Source organism: Emydura macquarii, unplaced genomic scaffold (genome assembly GCF_026122565.2).
Source record: "Emydura macquarii macquarii isolate MOO-44397 ecotype Brisbane River unplaced genomic scaffold, CSIRO-AGI_Emac_v2 contig_2897, whole genome shotgun sequence".
Classification (NCBI taxonomy): Eukaryota; Metazoa; Chordata; order Testudines; family Chelidae; genus Emydura; species Emydura macquarii.
Window position 1 is genome coordinate 11,962,550 of NW_027133034.1, and position 6,000 is coordinate 11,968,549.

The 6,000-nt window shown below is 45.4% G+C and overlaps 1 protein-coding gene across 2 annotated transcripts in view; it reads right to left on the minus strand.

The window, feature by feature from the left end:
- Positions 1-3,557, minus strand: part of FANCC (FA complementation group C) — a 135,846-nt gene extending 132,289 nt beyond the window's left edge. For both annotated transcript variants that reach the window (XM_067568985.1, XM_067568984.1), the window contains exon 1: positions 3,351-3,557. The gene's annotated coding sequence lies outside the window, so the exon portion shown is untranslated. The remainder of the gene's footprint in view (positions 1-3,350) is intronic.
- Positions 3,558-6,000: the final 2,443 nt, after the last annotated feature.

A 6,000-nucleotide genomic window follows, 5' to 3' on the forward strand; every position in this document is an offset into this window, starting at 1 on the left:
ATTTATTAAAGCTGTTCTACTGTTTATAAAATGTAATAAGATCTTTACAGTCTGGCATTTTTTACACATTTTTTTAAATCAGGTTTGTACAAAACAGGTTGTACTTATCAACAGGAATTTGTTTGCTATCTTTACAAAACTACAAATGTTCTAAAATTAAAGGCTTTTGTTTTGGATTAGTATCATATAACAAATGTATCTAAGGGGAATTTTGATGCAAGTGTAGTCATTTTCAAGAGACTGGGAGGGGGACCACAAAACAAATTTAATGGATGATTCAGTGTAAGAAAAACTGTTGCTAGAGCTACAAATCATGCCATCTTCTAAAATGGGTACTCTGCCATAAACATAACAGCTCTACATTTGTATGTAAATACTAAAAACACACACTCGCGAAAGGAAAAATGATAGGGAATAAGAAAATAGATGATGTGAGAATGATGAAAGAACAGAGATGAAACACAAAGAACAATAATGTGTAACAATCAGTGGCCATGTACATACAGCCATAACATATGTGCAACAGGGAGAATAGAAATATTGATTTTCTTTTCCAAACTCACAAGACTTTGTCACTAGGAAAATCTCCATTGGAGAAGATCGTTTTAGGGTTTATATCCACTTTACAAATGAACCACTAGAGGGCAAGAATTTAGGAGATCTATTTCTAGCCAAAAGATGGTAGTGGTGAACAAACATCAGACTATACATTACAGAAAGATGGAGGAGAAGAGATGAGACAGCAGCAAGGGAGAAAAAATAACCAAAAAGATAAGATGAAAGACAGGAGCAGAGAAAAGAGCCTTTTGTCTATCCCATAATTTATAAGACATTAATGATTTTTACAGGCCTGTCACTAGCTTTAAAGTATCCCAAATTTACCTGAAATAAGACTGTCACCATAATGTTGTGACACAAACAGTGTCATCCCACAAAGATAGAAAGGTGGCAACCCTAACATAAAGAAAGCAAAATGAGGGTAAAAAGTACATAGAAAATCGCTCCCATGTAAAACAATGCCTCATCAGTCACAGGTAGGAAAGCTTTACCTTCAGAAAAATTCAGAAAAATAATTTGAAGTGGCTGGAACAATACAGAAAGTCTGAATCATCACTAGTAAAGAAGAAAGGGAATGGCATTATATTTCCTTACTATCTATTTTTAAGTGTTCTGGAAGATGGATTTTTGAACTCCCATCTACACTTTTGAACAAAAACCTCAAACAAACTTGGCTGCTTCTCTTAACACTTCTTTTTTCCTTCATTTGTATCCTTCCATTGGCTCCCCCTTTTCTTTGTTTGATGCAATAAACTGCTTGTATTCACTGTCAATGCCCTTCACAGCCAATCCCCACCGTACCAATCATTTCTCAGTTGTTATCATGCTGCCAACACGCACCTTCCCTCAGCTCATTATGTTAGCCCACTTGTTTAGTTTTATTTGTGCTTTCTCCAGTGCTGTCCTTCACACTTGGGAGGCATTCACCATAAACAAGTGCAAAGCTACTTCATTATCCACTTTCAAATCCCTCCTCAAAACTCTCCTTTGCCATGATGCCTGTGATATACTTGATAACAGTTAGCCTGCTGGTTTGTTATGACCACTGCTTATTAAACTGACCAAATTTCCTTGTACTCTGCTGTCTGCCTGTTGTCTTATACTTAAGATTATAAGCTCCTTGGGGCAAGCACCATTTGTGGTTGTTCTGTGCCTAACACAGTGGGGTTCTGGTCCATGACCAGGGCTCCTCCTAGGCACAAGCAATAGTAATATTAATAATTTCAATTTGAAAAAGAGACTAGATACACTGTAGCAAAAGGTGCATATTGACAGTTTCTGCACTAGAGCACAGATGTCTCAAAATGTCATCTTGCACAGTACAAAAATTGTTCAGATTGTGCTAAACCAGGCCTAAGAAAGTTGTAAGTTTTTGTTCTCCCCTCCCTCAGTAAATCTTTTGGATGGGTATTTGTATGCTAAAATTGTATGCTGTTGGCTAGAGACCTAAAGCCATTTTCTAGAAACTATACAGTGACTTTATGATCCCCCCATGACACCCTAACGGGAGACTGGATGGTTAGGGCAATTGGTAACAGATACAGAGATTTTCATCAGCATATTATCAGTTCAAATCCAGCCTTTGTTAGTACTGACTGAAACAGACCAGTTGTTTTCTGATGGTTGTGACCTGTGTGAAATGAATATTTACATGCATTGTCTCCTTGCAGTTCCTTGTATATACATATCAGAATCATAAAAGTCACCACCATGTTTGACAGAATTGACAACCTTGTTGGCTTTCTCAAAAAAGTTCAAGAATAACCAGGACAAGGTGACTTAAATCATCTTCTCTCAGCTGCAGAACAAAGATGAAACATAACAGCAGTGTAGCATGGAGAAGGTAGCAACACTGTGTAGTGGCAGGCAACCTGCATTAATGAATATGAATGTATAGAGAAGTAACGTGAGAGAAATCACAGTGTAAACTGTTTCCATACAACTTAGAAGACATTTAACAAATAAAGTCTGCTATTGCTCTATTGACTTAAAAAGTAAGAGAAATGGATTTGGCCTCTGTCTTCCCTACCTTACAGTAAGTAGGCAAAGTGAGAGGTTTAATTCATTGAAGTTTATAAAGACCTTTGCTACGGTCAGGTGGAAGATGCTCAAGAAATGCAAAATATTATTATTGGGAACTGAATAAACCTTGGCACAGTCAGCTCCCCCACCCCCATGGTCACGTTTTCCAAAAACTGCAAAGGGTTTGCAGACGTGATTCCCACTGACTGTTCAAGGCGTCAGCAAGCCGCTGTGTAACAATGTAAAAGGGCATCAGCAGCAGCTCGGTAACCTGGTTGGTTTCAAGCTAGGGAGAAGCAGCTGCAGGTTCCAGGCTTGTTGCCGCACCGGGCGGGATGTCACAGGCGCAGGTCTTGTTTTACAGCGAGCCTGCCCTCGCTCGGCCACACACCCGGGGAAACTGGACGGCACCAAACGCTTCTCACCAGCGCAAAGGAGCAGCGAAGAACCTCTCGCAGCGAGGTGCGGGCGCAGGGCCCCATCTCACCCCCTCCCCCCACCCCAAGCGCGGCGCTCGCGGCAGGGGCCGCCCCGGTGCCAGGCAACAGCGGGGTCTCGCAGCGCCCCGGAGCCACGGCGGAAAGGGACTCACCGCCCCCCGCAGCCGGACCCACGGGGAGGGGGGGACGCGGGGCGGCCTCTAACCGCACCGTCCGGCGCTAGTTCGCCCCGGTGATTGGGAGCCTATCCCCCCTCCCCCACGGCCCCGCTAATGGGAGATAAATGACCCCGGCGGACCCTCCCCCAGGAGCCCCGCCCTCTCTTCTTACCCCCCCGTGGCCACGCTGGGCTCGCGCCGCGCCGCCGGTTTGGAAGGAGGGAATTGGAAATTTCGCGCCGTCCAGCGACGGCGCCTGCGCACGCGGGGATGACGCCGCGCCTCTCCGCCGCCGCCCGCCACAGTCCGCTCCTAGCGCGCGTGCGCAAAAGCCGCCCGACTGAGCGCCCAGGAGGAGAGGGAGGGACTTCGGAACGAGGAGAGCGTCAGACGGGGAGGGCGCGGCGGGGCGGGGCGAGGCGGCGAGCGAACGCGCGGGGCGGGGCCGGGCGGAAGGTGCGGGCCCGCGGGGGTGGGGGCTGTGTGTGCGTGGAAGAGGGATGGGGATGGGCCGGCAGGTGGGGGCGGGGAATGCCGGGCGCGGCGGTGTGGGCGGGAGGGAGCCGGGCAGGACCAGCTGGATGGGAAGGCACGTGCTGTTGTTAGGCACATCATCGCTGTCGTTTTAAAATTCCTCCCCCCCTCCCCCCGCGATCGGTTCCCCACAGCACTGGGTGTGGGTTTACAAGTCAGTTCTCCAGCGTGTTTACATACCCCTGGTCTGCTTTAGCTGGCTACTTTCCGGGTCATCGCTGTAACAGGAATTCACTCTTCTTTTAACACGTGTGCTTGCCTTGGAGGCGCCTTTCCCATCAGGTCGGTGTTCCCGAAGCATGAACGGCAACTGGAACCAGAACGGGACTGGTCACACCGCGTCGCTTCTACCACATGGAAGTCAATCAAGCAGTCAAAGCTGTTACGTTTTTTATACGTTTCAAAAAATGTACCTGCACACACCTCAGTTGCCCTAAAAAGCCAGATCATCATCATGCTCAGTAAAATAGTTCCCCTCATTTTAGCAGTGTTACACAGATGAATAAAGCAAGTTTTGGCTCTGAATAGAAAACTGAGGGAACGGGCTAGTTCGCAGGCTCGTCAGTGGGTTAAGGAAATTCATCTTTAATTTGGCCCAGACTGATAGTAAAGGTTGTGATCGATTTGCTTATGGTTGTTCAGTAGCATGTGTAATATCTAGCTCTTCTATAGCACTTTTCGTCAGCAGATCTCCACCATCTTTAGTGCACTTTTTCTCACAATACTGGTGTGAGGTAGGGAAATGCTATTATCCCCATTTTACAGATGGGGGACTGAGGCACAGAGAGGCTGAGTAAAGTGTCTAAGGTCACACAAGATGTCTGTGGTACAGCAGAGTTCTAGGCTCGTGACCTAACCACTGAACCATTCTTGATGTTTTAGTCCATTTCCTAAGAAACAAGTGACTGTATCCTACCGTAAACACTTTTCTGATTACTATGTGAAGGAGTTTCTCAGCCAACTTCTTCCTGTCTTTTCAATGCAGATTGGGTCAACTTAACTTCAAATGCAAAATCTATTGAGTTTATTTTTAAAATGCCAACAGGCCTTTTTCCTTCCCACCTATGCCACCCAGAAATGCAAAAAGTGTGAGTTCTTATTTTCTGAGTTTCTATTTGTGTAAAATAAGAGGTATGTTTTCCCTCTGAAGATTGAAATATGGTATTGGAAGTCCACTGAGCAAATATACACTAGGACTGACTGCTGCCCCTGCTAATTTTTTACATGTACAAGTATCAAGTCAAACTTGCTATTGAGTAAATTAATTATGACGGGCTAGATTCTGCCACCCTTGTTGCGCTGAGTGGTATTTTCATTCTCAAGTAAACCCACTTAAATCTCTGACTCTGTGCACAAGTTTATATTTTTGAGTTGAGCCCCATCATACTTGCCTATATCATTCATATACTAAGACTTTTTTCACTATTTCATTCATTCTCTCTCTCTCCTAATTTCAATCTAGTTATCCTCATTCACTGTTTCTCCTTAATTCTTCCTCTTTCTCCTCTCATTCACAGTCTCCCTCACAGTCATTCCATTCATCCTCATCCCATCCTTCTCCCCACTGCCTTCCTCTTAACTAATCTCTCTTTCACTCTTACTCCTTGGGGAATTCTGCATCAAAAATTAAAAACTGCATATTTTATTTGTCAGAATAACAACATAATCATGCCAGTTTCAATTATTTTTGGTAATTTATTTCAAAATACCTATCAGCAAGTATGTCTGTAACAACGCAGACAACAAACAATATTCAGGGAATGTTATTTGACAAATAGATTCCTTAGTAGGAATATTAATACAGAACTTCGAGCAATAATTAATTTAAACTACGATACAGAAATGTTTTTCCCACTCCCCTCAGAAGCCGTGCAAAGACTTGGGGGAGTATGGTAACGCAGGAGCTGAGGGAAAGGGAAGTAATTGCTGGGAAGGAGCCAGTGAGTGAAGCTGGAGGGTTGTTGGGTGTGGGTGGGAGAAATATGGAACAGGTTTTTTTAGGGAGAGGGATTGTTGGGGAGCCAGCCCCTGGCTGACCCCCTAGCCTCTCCCATTCAGCCAGGCACATCAGCCACTGTCCCCAAATGTCCCTGCACCCTCTCTCCCCCATCCCCATTTGTCCCTACAACCCCACTCAGCCACACCTCTGCCCCATCCCCATGTGGCCCAGCACCCTCGTCTCCCCATGTGGCCCTGCATCCCCACTCCCATTCAGCCCCTACCCCAGTCTATCCCCCCCACTAGCCATTCTGAATACTTGTCTATGTGACCCCAGCAACCCCATATGC